Source organism: Salmo trutta, chromosome 10 (assembly GCF_901001165.1).
Source record: "Salmo trutta chromosome 10, fSalTru1.1, whole genome shotgun sequence".
Taxonomy (NCBI): Eukaryota; Metazoa; Chordata; class Actinopteri; order Salmoniformes; family Salmonidae; genus Salmo; species Salmo trutta.
In genome coordinates, this window is record NC_042966.1 from 28,857,085 (window position 1) to 28,877,187 (window position 20,103).

Consider the following 20,103-nt stretch of genomic DNA (forward strand, 5'->3'; position numbering starts at 1 on the left):
ACATTTTGGAGGGTTCGTGCATTGGAATGATATTGAATTCTACGTATATCACGCTATACCACAATAAACATATAGTTCAAATGCAGAGACTCCAAGATCATGGAGTGCTTTTGAAGTGACAGGTTGGCACGAAATCTGTAGCCTCTCTCTGCTGCGCTGTATCAGCGTAAAATACTGGCCTTCTAGCAGTCGTAAGGACAGAGATTCAGCAGGAGGCAGGCAGGCAGATAAAGGTGCAAATGAGTGTCGGATTTATTTACACAGCGCTGGTGTTTCAAATATGACGGTGATATTTACAAATATATGTACAAAGTTCTGACTTGAAAATGTCAGCATTCAAAAGAAAAAGCCTGTTTTAACCAGCATTCAGGAAAAACCTGTTTTAACCAATAAAGCACATGTGAGGTCTACCAGGCTCAGATACAGTCTCCTCTTGAGTTACCCAAAAGTGAACTAACTAGAACATCCCCAAAGGGAATTAAATACATTTATCCGCACCTATTCTTGGCGAGCAGACCAGGTATATCTATAGATAGCTAAAGCGCGCGCGTTCACACAACATTAAAAATGACAGAGAAACCAGACACATGTTCTCCAATCAAAGACAATGAATAAATTGACAGTAAACTGTTAAATGCAATTAAATAAACCACACGTTATTTATCCACAAGTGTTGCGCAGTTTGTGAGCTCTCCAAACAACATTTCCACTTGGAGAATGAGAATGGTATGGGAATGTATATTGTATAATGAATTGTCAACATTTTCATAACCAAACATTCAAAATAAATGGGGGAATATGCCGGGATTAACAGTAACTTCACTGATGAATATATAGTTCGTGGTGCATTGATAAACATTGACAAACAACTGGAACGCTGATACAAATATTCCGCAGGAATTGGCAGGAGTCAGTGCGCAATAGTGGTGGAGAGAGACATGTCCACAGCATGTCTTCACCACACACCTGGTCTCCACATTTTAAATTATGCTCAAGTCACGTTCCTAACACATAAGCAGTAACCTTAATTAACATTGACAGGAGATGTTCCCTTCATCTGAAATCATTATGGTTCAGTATTTCTAACCACCCCCCTTAAACGCACACACTCCCTAAACGAATGGACATGTGACAGCAAGGCAGAATGGCACATTCCAAACAAGCACTGGGTACATAATACATATTGACCAACATGGTATGTCCATTTAGTGAATGTAGATTGGCGGAGCAAATAAAGGAACATCATAGAAGTTGCCCTGAGGCAGATGAACACTTTGCTCAGGCCCTAAACACTGTCCACTAAACTTTTGGCGATACTGGTTCACAAACCTCCCTGCATGGGCCTTTGTTGAAGCAGGTAAAGGAGCATTCTCTCCCAAATGATGCACAGTGGACACTGGGGTTGTCTCCAGATCCCCCAGCAGTTACACAACTTCCTTGCCACACTCAGGAACATTTTAGTGATGCAGTCATTTTCTCCCAAGCCCAGGTGCTCTTCTGGGTGCTCTCCTCTCCAGACTTCGGAGAGAGCTCGGTCATAATCAATTCAGTGTCAGTCAACGTCGGGATGAAAACCTCACACACCCCATCATAGGGCAGGACACTCCTGCAGAGCGTCCCCTATAGGAACAGCAGAAGAGCAGGAAGGTGACAGTTCGGCCTCCAACATGGCATCCTCACCAGGACCCAACTGGTAAACTTGATCACGTTATTCACTTAGCCATCCACAGAGATGACAAACATTTCCCCCGCTTTTTATGGAAATACAAAGGAGTCATACCTAACCACCCCAGTGGCTTTCCATTGTCCCCATACACACACCGCGGCGTGCTCTGTCCATTGTCCCCATGCACACACCGTGGCGTGCTCTGTCCATTGTCCCCATACACACACCGTGGCGTGCTCTGTCCATTGTCCCCATACACACACCGTGGCGTGCTCTGTCCATTGTACTGACAGCTCAGCAGAGGTACAGATGTTTTTTTTCTGCCAACCTGTCACTCAACGTTTTTGCTATTTTTACATAGGGACATAAAACTAAAACTGAGGTGCCACAATATTGAACTGAGGGGGCTAAGCCCCCTTTAGGCCCCTTGTGGAACTGGGTATTAATATAATATAATATACATTGTCCATTAGTTACAGTGAGCAACAAAAATAGGTCTTCTGTTCTCAACCCCCCGAACAACAGACCTCACACATACAGTTGAGAGGAGCACAGGTTCTTAAGGGCCTTGATCAAGTGCCCAACTGTAGGGGAATGTTTTGATGATGTGAACCCAGCAGCCCTCGAGTGTAGGCCTCCTTGCTCGCACATGCTTTTTCAGGTCTGCTTACACATTTTCTATAGGATTGAGGTCAGGGCTTTGTCATGGCCACTCCAATACCTTGACTTTGTTGTCCTTAAGCCATTTTGCCATAACTTTGGAAGTATGCTTGGGGTCATTGTTCATTTGGAGACTCATTTGCGACCAAGCTTTAACTTCCTGACTGATGTCTTGAGATGTTGCTTCAATATATCCACATACTTTTCCTGTCTCATGACGTCATCTATTTTGTGAAGTTCACCAGTCCCTCCTGCAGCAAAGCACCCCCACAACATGATGCTGCCACCCCTGTGCTTCCCGGTTGGGATGGTGTTCTTCGGCTTGCAAGCCACCCCGTTTTTCCTCCAAACATAACGATGGTCATTATCACCAAACAGTTCTGTTTTTGTTTCATCAGACCAGAGGACATTTCTCTAAAAAGTGCGATCTTTGTTCTCATGTGCAGTTGCAAACCATAGTCTGGCTTTTTTAATGTCGGTTTTGGAGCAGTGGCTTCTTCCTTGCTGAGCGGCCTTTCAGGTTATGTCGATATAGGACTCGTTTTACTGTGGATATAGATACTTTTGTACCTGTTTCCTCCAGCATCTTCACAAGGTCCTTTGCTGTTGTTCTGGGATTGATTTGCACTTTTCGCACTTAAGTACGTTAATCTCTAGGAGACAGAACACGTCTCCTTCCTGAGCGGTATGACAGTTGTGTGGTCCCATGGTGTTTATACTTGTGTACTATTGTTTGTGCAGTTGAACGTGGTACCTTCAGGCAGTTGGAAATTGCTCCCAAGGATGAACCAGACTTGTGGAGGTCTACAATTTTCTTTCAGAGGTCTTGGCTGATTTCTTTTGATTTTCCCATGATGTCAAGCAAAGGTAGGCCTTGAAATACATCCACAGGTACACAAAAAGTATGTTAATTAGCCTTTCAAAAGCTTCTAGAGCCATGACATAATTTTCTGGAATTTTCCAAGCTGTTTAAAGGCACAGTCAACTTAGTGTATGTAAACTTCTGGCCCGCTGGAATTGTGATACAGTGAATTGTAAGTGAAATAATCTGTCTGTAAACAATTGTTGGAAAATTACTTGTGTCATGCACAAAGTAGATGTCCTAACCGACTTGCTAAAACTGTAGTTTGTTAACAAGAAATTAGTGGAGTGGTTGAAAAACGAGTTTTAATGACTCCAACGTACGTGTATGTAAACTTCCGACTTCAACTGTACCTCCTCTCAGTCAGCAAATGCCTTCTAATGGCTTCATGAAACAGACTAGTCCCCTCAATTGACTCCACACTGAAATATTGAAAAAAAATAAACAGTTCGCTAATTTCCCATGTTAGACTGGGTCTGTAGCTCTATTTGGCATATCCCATAATAAAAATAATGTTTATTTGAAAGAGTTAGCTTGTAAAGTGGCAAATTAAAGTAGCCTAGGTTTTTCTGTTTAGCTAGCTAGCTAGCTAAATTATCTTACAAACGTACTCAAATTCTAATAACGTTTTAACTTTATTTATCTAGCCTATAGTTTATCATATGACTTGGGTTTTATATATTTTAATTAAATAGTCAACGTTGCTTACCTTGATACATTGAAAAATAACGTGCTTACTGGTAGGCTAACATTAGGTTACTTGCAAGTTGTCATTCTGGAATTCTTCTCTGCAGATGCTCTCAAGCTCTGTGAGCTATTATCAGGTCTGTCCAGAGATGTTCGATCAGGTTCAAGTCCAGGCTCTGGCTGGGCCAATCAAGGACATTCAGAGACTTGTCCCGAAGCCACTCCAGCATTGTCTTGGCTGTGTGCTTAGGGTCATTGTCCTGTTGGCAGGTGAACCTTCACCCCAGTCTGAGGTCCTGAGTGCTCTGGAGCAGGTTTTCATCAAGGATCTCTCTGTACTTTGCTCTGTTCATCTTTGCCTCAATCCTGACTAGTCTCCCAGTCCCTGCCGCTGAAAATATCCCCACAGCATGATGCTGCCACCACCATTCTTCACCGTAGGGATAGTGCCAGGTTTCCTCCAGACGTGACACTTGGCATTCAGGTCAGAGAGTTCAATCTTGGTTTCATCAGACCAGAGAATCTTTTTCTCATGGTCTGAGAGTCTGTAGGTGCCTTTTGGCAAATTCCAAGCAGGCTGTCATGTGCCTTTTACTGAGGAGTGGCTTCCGTCTGGCCACTCTACCATAAAGGCCTGATTGGGGGAGTGCTGCAGAGATGGTTGTCTTTCTGGAAGGTTCTCCCATCTCCACAGAGGACCTCTGGAGGTCTATCAGAGTGACCATCGGGTTCTTGGTCACCTCCCTGACCACCTCCCTGACCATGGCTCTTCTCCCCCGATTGCTCAGTGTCGCCTGGTGGCCAGCTCTAGGAAGAGTCTTGGTGGTTCCAAACTTCTTCCATTTAAGAATGATTGAAGCCACTGTGTTCTTGGGGACCTTCAATGCTGCAGAAATGTTTTCGTACCCTTCCCCAGATCTGTGCCTCGACACAATCCTTGTCTTGGAGCTCTACGGACAATCCATTTGACCTCTGTGCTTGTTTTTTGCTCTGACATGCACTGTCAACTGTGGGACCTTATATAGACAGATATGTGCATTTCCAAATCATGTCCAATCAACTGAATTTACTACAAGTGGACTCCAATCAAAATTGTAGAAACATCTCAAGGATGATCAATGGAAACATGATGAACCTGAGCTCAAGGCCAGCATCCCGAAGTCGCCTCTTCACTGTTGATGTTGAGACTGGTGTTTTGTGGGTACTATTTAATGAAGCTGCCAGTTGAGGACTTGTGAGGCGTCTGTTTCTCAAACTAGACACGCTAATCTACTTGTCCTCTTGCTCAGTTGTGCACCGGAGCCTCCCACTCCTCTTTCTATTCTGATTAGAGCCAGTTTGCTCTGTTCTGTGAAGGGTGTAGTACACAGTGTTGCATGAGATCTTCAGTGTCTTGGCAATTTCTCGAATGGAATAGCCTTCATTTCTCAGAACAAGAATAGACTGATGAGTTTCAAAAGAAAGTTCTTTGTTTCTGGCCATTTTGAACCTGTCATCGAACCCACAAATGCTGATGCTCCAGATACTCAACTAGTCTAAGGAAGGTTAGTTTTATTGCTTCTGTAATCAGAACAACAGTTTTCAGCTGTGCTAACATAATTGCAAAGGGGTTTTCTAATGATCAATTAGCCTTTTAAAATGATAAACTTGGATTAGCTAACACAACGTCCCATTGGAACACAGGAGTGACAGTTGCTGATAATGGGCTTCTGTACGCCTATGTATATATTCCGTAAAAAATCAGCCGTTTCTAGCTCTAATGGTCATTTCCAACATTAACAATGTCTACACTGTATTTCTGATACATTTTATGTTATTTTAATAGACCAAAAATTTGCTTTTCTTTAAAAAACAAGGACATTTCTACGTGACCCCAAACATTTGAATGGTAGTGTATATAACCTTTATTAGTAAAGGGATCTTTAATCTCATCTGAAGAACCAGAGGGTTCTATATCAAACCCCAAATAACCAGTTTTTCTAAGAGTGTAACCCGCTAATATAGAAAATGCGCTGTAAGCTACAGTCAGAGACGGTGGGGCGATTTTTTTTTTGACAGGGGTGCAGGATTTTTTGTTGTTGCCTAATTTACATGGCCTTCGGACAGTATTCAAACCCCTTGACTTTTTCCACATTTTGTTGTGCTGCAACCTGAATTTAAAATGGATTACATTTTGATATTTTGTCACTGGCCTACACACAATACCCCATAATGTGAAAGTGAAATTCTGTTTAAAGACATTTTTACTAATTCAATCAAAAATGAAAAGCTGAGATGTCTTGAGTCAATAGGTATTATGGCAAGCCTAAACAAGTTCAGGAGTAAAGATTAGCTTAACAAGTCACAATGTAAGTTTCATGGACTCAGTCTGTGTGCAATAAACATAGAATTATATGTAAGGTCCCTCAGGCGAGCAGTGAATTTCAAACACAGATTCAACCACAAAGACCAGGGAGGTTTTCCAATGCCTCACAAAGAAGGGCACCTATTGGTAGATGGGTAAAAATTTGATTACATTGAATATCCCTTTGAGCATGGTGAAGTTATTAAACACACTTTGGATGGTGTATCAATACACCCAGTCGCTACAAAGATACAGGCGTCCTTCCTAACTCAGTTGTCAGAGAGGAAAGAAACTGCTCAGGGATTTCACCATGAGGCCAATGGTGACTTTAAAACAGTTACAGAGTTTAATGGCTGTGATAGGAGAAAACATTGTAGTTACTCCACAATACTAACCTAATTGACAGAGTGAAAAGAAGGAAGCCTGTACAGAACATAAATATTCCAAAACATGTATCCTGTTTACAACAACACACTAAAGTAGTACTGTAAAAAATGTGGCAAAGCAATTAACTTTTTATCGTAAATACAAAGTGTTATGTTTGGGGCAAATCCAATGCAACATATTACTGAGTACCACTCTCCATATTTTGAAGTATAGTAGTGGTGCATCATATTATGTGTATGCTTGTCATCGTTAAGGACTGGGGAGTTTCTCAGGATAAAAAATAAATTTAATAGAGCTAAGCACAGGCAAACTCCTAGAGGAAAACCTGGTTCAGTCTGCTTTCACCAGACAAGAAAATAACCTTAAACCCAAGGCCAAATCTACACTGGAGTTGCTTACCAAGAAGACAGTGAATGTTCCTGAGTGGCCAAGTTACAGTTTTGACTTAAATCCGTTTGAAAATCTATGGCAAGATCTGAAAATGGTTGTCTAGCAATGATCAACAACCAATTTGACAAAGCTTGAAGAATTTTGAAAAGAATAATGGGCAAATGTTGCAGCTTTTCTCTTATTGAATTCAACTCTGACATTTTCCTTTTTGCTCCGTGGATTAATGACATTACCTTTTTCTGTCCGTTCCCTAAACCATTTGGTGATTGGTGTGTAGGCTATTAGGCTCGCGTACAGTTAGGCCCTAAAGCTTAGGCTTACACTCTAATGCCAGATAGCCTACAATCATGAAAGAACAACCTCAATGTAGCCTATAGATAGGCTATAAATTGCACAAGAATTATACATTTACGGATTTTTTAAGGTATTGTTTTCTCTTTATACAGCCCATGGATATATCCGCGGGGAATGCGGGTTATGAGTCAACCCACGCATCATTAGTAGGCTATGTAGGGGCTAATGAAGAGTTAAAAAAACGGAATCTGTTGAACAGACATAGCACACATTATCTGCTTAACAGAACTTCTCAAAATCTCAAAGTAATAATAAAGATAGTCTATACAGTAACTAGAGTGATGAACAGGTAACGAGAGAGAGTGATGAAAGGGAGAGTGAATTTCAGTGGCTGTAGCCTACTTCATCTATAAGGAAGGTTTTCAGAAGACATAACACCTGTAACTTTGACTTTAATCTCAGACCTCAGAGCAAAACTAAATATTGACCTTGTGACCATTTTATATTAAGAAAATTGACAAAATAATTCTGAGAACCACAAAGATGTCCACATACATGTACAGTACTACTGTGTAGTATGTATGTATTGAGTGTTGCCTGATGGTGAGCCTGTAGTTCTGGTTTACAGTACGCAGAGCCCTCAGCATACTGTACTTCAGCCTATGGCTCCTACAGCAAAAAAATACATGGCGATAATTGTTCCCCAGTGGTGGTGACTTGTGAAGTCGTGTTTGTTTCACTTATTAACTTATTTACTGGTATCAGTTTTCACTGCCCACAGCTTAGTAATGGTCTATCCCATGTGCGAGCCAAATCATGAAAAATATATTTAACATCTTCTAATTCTTAGCTCCTTAGCTTTCCTCCGGCTCCCTAGGAGAACACAGTGGATTTGTGCGTCCTTTAATTCTGGAGCGTTTTCTGTATTGTTTGAATAAAAGGGTTAGATAGAGACACCATATCCCCATGAGGAGAGCAGTGTGAGAGAGTCTAGTAACGAGATGAGCGCCTCTCAGTCTGCCCCAGCCTCGTGACTGCACTGAAGAGCTTTCTCAAACACACACTATCAGATCAACCCCAAACATCCAGAACATAAACAAGACAGATATTAAGAATCGAACAGGGACACTAAATCTTTATGATCAGGAAATCATGGACTGGAGGGGCTGTAGAGAATGAAGTGACATTTCCTTTGGGCAGAGAAGGGTTTCCCATTAGACATAACAACTTATACAACACAAGAGACATGTCGGCGGCCATCTTAGAGAAGACTACCAGATCACTGGTTCAATGAGGTTAGATATTAAAAAGAGAAAGCCCCAAGGGTGTGTGTGTGTGTGTGTGTGTGTGTGTGTGTGTTAGGCCTTGCCATTTATTGCTAGTTTTAAATAACTAGTCTTTATGGCATTGTCAATGGGGTGAATCATTGCTTCTGGCCTGGCTTGTACAGCAATGTTTATTTCAGCGGTGATATTGCATACTTAGTTTTATAGACCATGTGTTATTGTGAAAGGATCCACTTATGGGATTATTTGATGTGTTTATTTACTTACTGTTCTCATATGGCTATACAATAACTATGTACAAGCTGCATGACAAATGTAAGTATCCACTTTTTTCCCCCATTCATTTATCATACATTTCATAAGTAAAGGATCTGTCTATTCCCATGTTTTTCACATACTGTCACCACAATATTTATTCTCATAGCTAGCACTGTGAACTGCTAAAGCTTTCTGGCTTTCTACACCAGTCACTTAGTGCTGGTCTGTTTTGGTTTGTGGCTTTGGTGAGGTTATGTCACCTTTATTATGGGGTTCTCTCTCTGTCTCTCTGTCTCTCTGTCTGTGTGTGTGTGTGTGTTGTTCTGTGATGGGTCCTCTAAAGGAGCCAGTAGCCTGTTAGGGAGTAGAAAGGCCCTGCTTTGGCCAAAGCCCCTGTCAACTCAGCCATTCAGTCCATTGGCCTGTGCAGACAGAGCTGGCACTGTGCCCACTGCCTTGCCACAGCGCTATCCTAACATTACCCAAACATTGACATACCCCACTCAACGCTTTTCCTCTAGGCCATGATTACAGATTGGCCATGGTATGAAGAGAGATGAACCAAATTCACACTGAGAGACATAAACTAAATTCACACTGAGAGACAGTATGTGGTTACTGTCCCACACCTTTGGAAGGTCCGTGTCTGTCTTACCTCGATTTCTTTTGGATCCTTTTCAAAGTAGTCGATCGAATGGGGCCTTGTAGTGGTTTAGTTCTTTCCATCAGTATTGAATATGACTTGACATTGAGTAGATAGATGCCTGACTGGCGTTGAGCAGAGAAAAGAGAAGAGAACCTAGAGAGGGCCAGGCAGTGTTATACATGTTGTGTCAGGTAAGTGCCCCTAGGAGACTTGGCACTAAAGATTTTTGCTCTCTAATCCAGAACTTTACTCATGCGCACACACACACACACACACACACACACACACACACACACACACACACACACACACACACACACACACACACACACACACACACACACTGTTCAGGCCAAGCAAAGTACAGGCCTTGTACTCTCCCAGATAATGAGTACGGTCTCAGTTTGGTTTCTCTTTCACAGTTGTTTGATGGAGCTTTAAATGGCAGGCTAGTGGCACAAAAACTGCCTTTGTGTAAGACCACTGTGCTTGTGTGAGGTTTTAGGGCTCTTTTAGAGTTTAATGTGAGGGTTTTAAAGAGATAGAGAGGGAAACAGTATTTCCCAGCTGTATGATGTCTCTAAACTGAAACATGCCGTTTATTGTGACAAGTTCTCAGGAAGGGTCATGAACGCAGGCTTCTGAAATCCCAGCCCCAACCCCGCTGGAGAAACAGCATGGGGAGGGGCTGAAGTCTTGGTATTCTCCATATCTCTGTCTCCTCCCCCCCTCTCTCTCTCCATTCAACCCAGTCCAGTCCTCAGTCCCAGGCCCATTCCCGTCAATACCCCCTTTTTATTGGAGATATTAGTATGTCTGTATAGAACGTTATCCACCAAGCCCCTATGTCTTTGAGGCTATGATTCATAAGGTTTTTATACACGTCTTGGGCCCTTATGACACACTATTGTATTGAGCTGATGGTACTCATATAGGATAGGCAGCTCCTTGGCCCAGACTGCAAGCCTTAAAAAGCCTGTGTCTGCCCATGTAGTTGTGGCTTGGAAGTTACTATTAGAATGTGCCAAAACAAGCAGCGTAGCTTGGCAGGGTCGTGTTTCGTGGATGCATGGCGCTCGACCTTCGAACTCTCCCGAGTTCGTAGGGGAGTTGCAGCGATGGGACAAGACTAATTACCAATTGGATATCACGAAATTAGGGAGATAAAGAGGTAAAAGTACAAAAAATACAAACACATAAAATAAAAGAATGTGCCAAAACATTGTTTTTAAAATGTTAATCCACTGTCCACATGCTGGACAGCAACTCAACTGCAAAGTTCTAATGTGTGTGGTATAGTAGTTCATCAACCAACGTCATTTGAATTGAGTAATTTTGCATTGGAGGTAGGCAGGGAGACACCGTGACAATAAAAGCATGGATCAGAGATGCATTTCCTTCTTACTAAATCCTAATCTTTTTACTAAATCCCAATCTTGAGATTATACTTAAATCACACCATTTTCAGTTGTTATCTGATAAAACAGTGGAGAAAGATGAAAGGCGATGAAACAACTCTAGCCACTCCCTCCCTCCCTCCCTCCTTCCCTCACTCTCACTTAAATCATTATTCTGCCAAGGCAGCGGTTGCCTAGTTTGTATGCAGTGGCAGAGCGGCACTGGGCAACTGTGGTCCGCCACCTGTGTTTTTGAATATTAGCCCATCACAGTCAGCAAATCACAGAAGAATGTTTATCCTCCAGAAAAATGTGCCTGTGGCCGCTATGCAGGTGGTCTTGCCTGTTAAGATGTCAAATATTTGTTGACAATCTCATTAAGATGTTGAAGTGGCACGAGGGGAGAATGATGGACAGATGTGTGGTGTGGCACATTAAGTTATGAACATGAAGATGTGGGTGGCCGTTATGGCGTGGGAAGGGGGAGCAGGGGGCAGCCATCGTCAGAACAGACTGGGCGTGATCCCATCATGCCTTTCAGTGAGTGTATCAGATGGATCAGCCATCTCCTCTTATCTCCCTTCCCCTGATTGAGAGCAGCTCGTTGGGCTGCGCTGCACTTGGTTGGGCTGGCGGCTGGTGGCTAGCTGGCGGGCGCTGTTTGTTAGACTGTGTGCAGGAACACTATGTTCCAGAGGATCAGAGATTAGCCTGGGCCGTATTGTTTGCTGTTTGTGTTTAGCAAGACGCCACTACCACAGGAAGACTGACTGTAAGCAAGCAAGGAAGGAAGGTGTGTGTGTGTGTGTGTGTGTGTGTGTGTGTGTGTGTGTGTGTGTGTGTGTGTGTGTGTGTGTGTGTGTGTGTGTGTGTGTGTGTGTGTGTGTGTGTGTATTTGGGAGGGAGGCGTATGGTCTGTTCCAATTATGTGACCTGAAACCACCTTTATCGACATTACATTGCATGTATTTTTTATTGAATACAGATGGCGAAAATGGAAGCCATGTGAGTAACCTTCTTTTGGTGCTTAAAATAAAAATCTGGCCCCTTAGCTCTTACTAACTCTAATGGTGTTTCTGTTGTACTCCAGGTGTAACCGATGTGAAATGGCTAGTTAGTTAGCGGTGGTGCGCGCTAATAGCGTTTCAATCAGTGACGTCACTCGCTCTGAGACTTGAAGTAGGGTTTCCCCTTGCGTTGCAAGGTCCACGGCTTTTGTGGCGCGATGGGTAACGATGCTTCGGTGGGTGTCAGTTGTGGATGTGTGTCCCTGGTTCGAGCTGGGTTGGGCCCGGGACGGAACCTACACTGTTATACAGGCATAACAAATAGTGGATGAAAATACCAAATATTAAACAAAACCTGTACAGGCGAGAGGAATGTAGCTAGTGCATAGATGTTTAATAATAAATGATTTGCTACTTATGTAAGCGGGGGAGACGGAGAGGGAGGGCTGGAGAAGAGAGAGAGAGTGACAATGATTCCTGAAGAGAGCAATACTTTGTTTTGGTCCCTCATCAAAGGTGACAGCCTACATTCACATGTAGGCTGTCACTCACCGTGGCCATGGATATGTTTTTTTTGTATGTAGGTGTTGATTTAAATTGTTGGGAAAGAAATGTTGAGATATTTAAAAAAAAAAAAAATCTGTTATGCAATGATACTAGCTAATAGCCCCAACTGCTCAAAAGCTATAGCCAAATTCATAGGAAGAAAACAGAAACCGCCCTGTTTGTCACTACTGCTAAATAGCGCACATCGGAGGTTACTCATGAGCGGAGGAGGACCTCAAGTAAAGGATGAAGGCAAGATAACAGAAATGATGTGTTATTAAACAACATTACGCCAAGTTCACGAGGCCTCTGATGATGTGAGACCCCAGGCAATTGCCTGAGTTGCCTAATGGTGAGTCCTGCACTAGCATCCTTGTAATGTCCCTGTAGTGTCCCTGTAGCATCCTTGTAATGTCCCTGTAGCGTCCCTGTAGCATCCCTGTAGCGTCCCTGTAGCATCCCTGTAATGTCCCTGTAGCGTCCCTGTAGCGTCCCTGTAGCATCCCTGTAGCGTCCCTGTAGCGTCCCTGTAGCGTCTCTGTAGCGTCCCTGTAGCATCCCTGTAGCATCCTTGTAGCGTCTCTGTAGCGTCCCGGTAGCGCTCCTGTAACTTCCCTGTAGCATCCCTGTAGCGTCTCTGTAGCGTCCCGGTAGCGCTCCTGTAACTTCCCTGTAGCGTCCCGGTAGCGTCCCGGTAGCGCTCCTGTAACTTCTCTGTAGCGTCCCGGTAGCGCTCCTGTAACTTCCCTGTAGCGTCCCGGTAGCACTCCTGTAACTTCTCTGTAGCGTCCCGGTAGCGCTCCTGTAACTTCTCTGTAGCGTCCCGGTAGCGCTCCTGTAACTTCTCTGTAGCGTCCCGGTAGCGTCCCGGTAGCGCTCCTGTAACTTCCCTGTAGCGTCCCGGTAGCGCTCCTGTAACTTCCCTGTAGCGTCCCGGTAGCGCTCCTGTAACTTCCCTGTAGCGTCCCGGTAGCGCTCCTGTAACTTCCCTGTAGCGTCCCGGTAGCGCTCCTGTAACTTCCCTGTAGCGTCCCGGTAGCGCTCCTGTAACTTCTCTGTAGCGTCCCGGTAGCGCTCCTGTAACTTCCCTGTAGCGTCCCGGTAGCGCTCCTGTAACTTCCCTGTAGCGTCCCGGTAGCGCTCCTGTAACTTCCCTGTAGCGTCCCGGTAGCGCTCCTGTAACTTCCCTGTAGCGTCCCGGTAGCGCTCCTGTAACTTCCCTGTAGCGTCCCGGTAGCGCTCCTGTAACTTCCCTGTAGCGTCTCGGTAGCGCTCCTGTAACTTCTCTGTAGCGTCCTGGTAGCGCTCCTGTAACTTCCCTGTAGCGTCCCGGTAGCGCTCCTGTAACTTCCCTGTAGCGTCCCGGTAGCGCTCCTGTAACTTCTCTGTAGCGTCCCGGTAGCGCTCCTGTAACTTCCCTGTAACTTCCCTGTAGCGTCCCGGTAGCGCTCCTGTAACTTCTCTGTAGCGTCCCGGTAGCGCTCCTGTAGCGTCCCGGTAGCGCTCCTGTAACTTCCCTGTAGCGTCCCGGTAGCGCTCCTGTAACTTCCCTGTAGCGTCCCGGTAGCGCTCCTGTAACTTCTCTGTAGCGTCCCGGTAGCGCTCCTGTAACTTCTCTGTAGCGTCCCTATAACGTCCATGTAATGTCTTTGTAGTGGCTTGTATCTAGCCACCTGGTTCTCTCCCACCCCTGTCCTACTTCACAAACTGTCCAGACCTTGTAGGTCCTTCAGGGCACTTCTGGAAGGGAGTGTATGTATGTATATGTTTTGTTTCCTAAGCATTACTCTGTTTGTTATGACATTAACCCTCTGACAGAAGAGGAGACGTGGGGATGAATGACACAACAGAAAAAAGGTAGGTTGGAGTGCTAGGTTAGGTATGTTGAAGCAATGTCTTTGACTGACATGTTAATCAAAAACAGGAAAAAGTGGAGGTGTGGCAGCCTCATTATTTTAACTAAGCTTTCACTCACAGTGGCAATGGGGGCTTTTTCTGATATAGGTTTTGTTTTAAATAGGAGGTAAAGCAAGGCCCCTGAGGTTTTTCTGCAGAGCAAATTCTCCAGCCATGACTGTATTTGTTAATGAAAGAGACATGGTTGTTGCATTCATACATTTTTTGTCCTCTGGCTGTCACCAAGTGAGATCCTAAGTGAGTATGTTATCATTCAAATAGAATTCTTTGGCACAATATAACACATTTCAGAAGGCGTTATTTTGAGGGCCTAGTTCTACCATAATACAGTGGCCTGAAACTCATGGTTTACAGGCAAAATCAGGCCTGCAAGTCACATTATGCCGGCTTGCAAAGGGATGTGTAATTCCTATTGGAATCCAGCCGGAATGGGGATATCCAACATTTGTAATTTTTATTCACCAGCAACCTGCATTCAGAATAATTGCTGGGTTGGGAAGACTAAGATATGAGACTACCTAACATATCTAAACTGCAACAACCATTTCAGTAACGAGTGCTATAAGTCCAAGTAACAGATTGGTTTAGTTTAGGCAAATGTAAGTCATTAATATTTGTGATGTGTCATATTATTCAATGTACATACAAAAACATACACATTGAAACAAACAATTCCAAAAAATCCATCTGCAATAGAGCATGCTGGGAAATATGATAGTGATGGGCGTGGTTTCGGTTTAACTCTGATTATTAACACCAATACGGGGGTTATTTTACACCAGGAGTGTTAATGTAACACTTATAGAGTTACTTTAACACCTAAATCAACACTAGAAATGTTACACTGAAAAATCAACACTGACCAATTTGCTGTGTGACTATGTGGACTTTCTAAGAAAAACCTAAAGTATTTACTACCCACATGTGTTCGACCTTGACTGTGACCCAACACACCTCACTTGGGTGTGTATTGAACTTGGGGGTACCAAGAAGGACAACCTCTGTGATATACATAATATTAAAAAGCATATGGACATTTCCAACATGTGAAGTTCATAGGAGCATGTCAAATCTGGTGTCAAGTGCAAGCTAATAGTCTATATTTTTGATAAATTAAGGCATACATTATATAAATTATTCAACAATTTTCTAACCTAAGTATTGGAATAGGCAAAGTTTTTGATTTCTGGTCAAACAGATGCAAAAGGGGTTTTAACAGAATAATGTAGGCGTAAAGTTCCCTGCCAACTAATATCAACACTTATATTTAGTTTTGGAGAAATTATTTGCCTTGTGTAAGTTTAAGAATCCTGTCCCTTTGAGATCTTTAAGATATTTTCTAGTTTATGTCTCTAATGAGGAGGGAAGATAAGGAAAGATCACAGAAGTAACAAGTAAAGGTAGAACTACCAATTAGTTATAGTGATGTTATTGATATCTATTTGGTTTACAAATTATAAAGTGATTCAAACTCAAAATTCTGTTACCAAATTGGTAACAGAATTTCCCAGAAATCTGTAACTAATGAATGCAATTGAATTGACTACAATGGGAAATCATAGTAGTCACAAACCACAGTTGGGTCACCTGCTATAGTCCTCCCTTTCACTCCGATCATAACTGTTATCTTTCTCTTTCTGTCATCTGGTGGTCAAAGCAAGTGCAAAACCTCTTTCTCTCTCTCTATTTCTAGTTATTGTCACCTCTCTTTCTGACACCAACACATGAGCCCCCTTCTCTTTACATTAACTGTTACCAGCATCCTCACCCACTGAGGACTGACCGACAGAGGACATCCATGGATGTTGAAAAGTAGTTGAAATTTGTTTTTTATATTTTAATTTATTTCAACTTCCACAGATGTTGAATTTTGGTCACGTCTGAACCGGCCTTGATTTGGCCCAAACATAGAAGTCCATGATTGGTTCAGATTTGGTCCAGTCCGGACCAGACCAAATCTGAACCAATCATAGACGTCTATGTTTCACAAGTTTGGAGAGCACAGCACAGTACAGTAGAGCACAGTAGAGTACTGTGCTCTAGAGTAACATAGAGTAGAGTTCAATACAGAGCACAGCTGAGATGAATACACTATAATGTACTGCATTGTACTGTACTGTACTGAACTATACTCTACTCTACAGTACTGTACAGAAATATACTGTACTGTACTGAACTCTACTGTACTGTACTGAGCTCTACTGTACTGTATTGTACTCGACTGAGCTCTACTGTGCTGTACTTTGATATCCAAAGTTGTGAAACATAGACGTCTACGATAGGTCCAAATTTGGTCTTGTTTGGGGGTTAAAACAATAGCTAGTGAGTAGAATAATTCTCAAATATGCAAAGGTGGATATTGCAAATGTCTAACTTTTTGTATGTATTTAGGATACATTACCATAAAGAGAATGACATTCATATCCATAATTATGATTTTCTGTGTAGTACAGTTAAAAACTCAGGGATAGTTGACCAAAATTCTGTTACCAAACTTTGCATCCTTAAGTGTGTTTTTGTCAAATGTTCTGTGTAAATTGGTAAAATAAATCCTTGTCCACATAGTTGTCTGGTTTGTTAAACTTTAAAAGCTATGGTTTTTGTTTGGCATACATTTTAAAGTGAAAAATCAGAGTCTCAGCGCAATTCCCTTACAGTGGAATTGTCCATAACTCAAAAAAGGTTGATGGAAAAGAAAGAATTCCCAAAGTAAATGAGGGAAAATGGATATTGCTACTCCCAAGTGTATTTGTTGCCTAGACGTTTACCAACAGAATGTGTGAACCAGACTGGTCCTCATTAGGTAACACCCCTACTGGATGAGGATTACTCTGGTACTAGGAAATCTTATGACTCTGGAGCAACAGTGCACTGAGTTCAACATGCTTATATGTGTAGGATCTTAATTTGATCTCCCTTTTGCAGAAGAATGTTCCTGCAATGCAGGAAATGTAAAACATATAGTGTATTTGAGGTTCAAAAAGGGATTCTGAAGTTTATAATTTCCATTTTGAAATTGCAGACTTGATTTTCCCTCACGAAAATGCATCAACCCATACAAAAATGTCCATTAATTATATTCCACATAATAACGAACATTTCCTCTTGCTGCAGGATTATTTTTCTGCTGTAGCAAACTGGCTCAAATTAAGATTCTACATACTATATCACACTCTTGTATCACATTAAACTCTTACAAAGTTCAACACTCTGCTCTTCATAGCTCTTCAATCATAGCTACATCTCAAAATGTCACACTTGTTCTGCCTTTCTTAATCCTCCTTAACAATGTGCCCAAGGGGCCTTGTGACTTGCCACAGCTAGGAGTTTAAGTACCATCAGCGTTAATGTCAGGTGATGAAGAGAACAGTAGAGAATGTCAGGTATGCATTCTCTGCCAAGGGGCCCTGAATTGATCAGAATACATGCTGGGTCGTTCCATGTCATTTCAGCAAGCCATAACACCCACCATCTCAGATTGTTCTGAAACCATTTCTGTAGTTAGAAATAAATAAGATTAGCATTCCTGCAACATTATTTTGTTAAAAGCTAATTAATTGCCCCAAAGATTCTGGCCCCTAGATGGTGCTTTTCCCTTCAGTGTTAAAAGGATAGTTCAACCAAATCCAAATTTACATATTGGTTTCCTTACCCTGCAAACAGTTTATGGATAAGTTATGAGAGCACCCCATGCTTGCTTTGGTGTTGTTTACCTGGTCACTTTTTGAAATGCTAACTTTGTTTAATTTGTGGCACAAATCCAATGCAACTCAATGCATTCGAAAAGTATTCAGACCCCTTTATTTTTGTTATTTTTTTGGCGTTACAGCCTTATTCTAAAATGTATTAAATTATTTCCCCCCCTCATCAATCAACACACAATACCACATAATGACAAAGCAAACGAAGCAAAAAGTTTTTTTTAAATGTTTGCAAATATATTAAAAAACAACAGCTTAAATATGAAATTTACATAAGTATTCAGACCCTTTACTCAGTACTTTGTTTAAGCACCTTTGGCAGTGATTATACCCTCGAGTCTTCTTGGATATGATGCTACAAGCTTGGCACACATGGATTTGGGGAGTTTCTCACATTCTTCTCTGCAGATCCTCTCAAGCTCTGTCAGATTGGATGGGGAGCGTCAATACACAGGTATTTTCAGGTCTCTCCAGAGATGTTCTATCGGGTTCAAGTCCAGGTTCTGGCTGGGCCACTCAAGGACAACCAGAGACTTGTCCCGAAGCCACACCTGCGTTGTCTTGGCCGTGTGCTTAGGTTTGTTGTCCTGTTGGAAGGTGAACCTTCACCCCAGTCTGAGGTCCTGAAGCAGGTTTTCATCAAGGATCTCTCTGTACTTTGCTCTGTTCATCTTTCCCTCAATTCTGACTAGTCTCCCAGTCCTTGCTGCTGAAAAACATCCCCACAGCATGATGCTGCCACCACCATTCTTCATACATTTACATTTTACGTCATTTAGCAGACGCTCTTATCCAGAGCAACTTACAGTAGTGAATGCATACATTTCATACAATTTCATACATATCATACATTTTTTTTTTTCCTGTGCTGGCCCCCCGTGGGAATCGAACCCACAACCCTGGTGTTAGCAAACACCATGCTCTACCAACTGAGCTACAGGGAAGGCGTACAGATGGTGCCAGGTTTCCTCCAGATGTGATGCTTGGCATTCAGGCCAAACAGTTCAATCTTGGTTTCATCAGACCAGAGAATCTTGTTTCTCATGGTCTGAGAGTCCTTTAGGTACCTTTTGGCAAACTCCAAGCAGGATGTCATGTGCCTTTTACTGAAGAGTGGCTTCCGTCTGGCCACTCTACCATAAAGGCCTTATTGGTGGAGTGCTGCAGAGATGGTTGTCCTTCTGGAAGGACCTCTGGAGCTCTATCAGAGTGACCATTGGGTTCTTGGTCACCTCCCTGACCAAGGCCCTTCTGCTCCGATTGCTCAGTTTGACCAGGTGTCCAGCTCTAGGAAGAGTATTGGTGGTTCCAAACTTCTTCCATTTAAGGATGATGGAGGCCACTGTGTTCTTGGGAACCTTCAATGCTGCAGACATTGCTTTTTGGTACCCTTCCCCAGATCTGTGCCTCGACACAATCCTGTCTCGGAGCTCTACGGACAATTCCTTCGATCTCTTGGCTTGGTTTTTGTTCTGACATGCACTGTCACCTTTGGGACCTTACATACAGTTGAAGTCAGAAGTTTACATACACTTCGTTTGGAGTCATTAAAAATCATTTTTCAACCCCTCCACAAATTTCTTGTTAACAAACTATAGTTTTGGCAAGTCGGTTAAGACATCTACTTTGTGCATGACTCAAGTAATTTTTCCAACAATTGTTAACAGACAGATTATTTCACTTATAATTCACTGTATCACAATTCCAGTGGGACAGAAGTTTACATACACTAAGTTGACTGTGCCTTGAAACAGCTTGGAAAATTCCAGAAAATTATGTCATGTCTTTAGAAGCATCTGATTGGCTAATTGACATCATTTGAGTCAATTGGAGGTGTACCTGTGGATGTATTTCAAGGCCTACCTTCAAACTCAGTGCCTCTTTGCTTGACATCATGGGAAAATCAAAAGAAATCAGCCAAGACCTCAGAAAGAAAATTGTAGACCTCTGGAAGTCTGGTTCATCCTTGGGAGCAATTTCCTAACGCCTGAAGGTACCACGTTCATCTGTACAAACAGTAGTACGCAAGTATAAACACCATGGGACCACACAGCC

The 20,103-nt window shown here is 42.6% G+C and overlaps 1 protein-coding gene across 2 annotated transcripts in view; it reads left to right on the forward strand.

Annotated features, from left to right (window-relative positions):
- LOC115201531 (endothelial PAS domain-containing protein 1) overlaps positions 1–20,103 on the forward strand; it is a 54,140-nt gene that overhangs the window by 1,110 nt on the left and 32,927 nt on the right. The window lies entirely within an intron of this gene.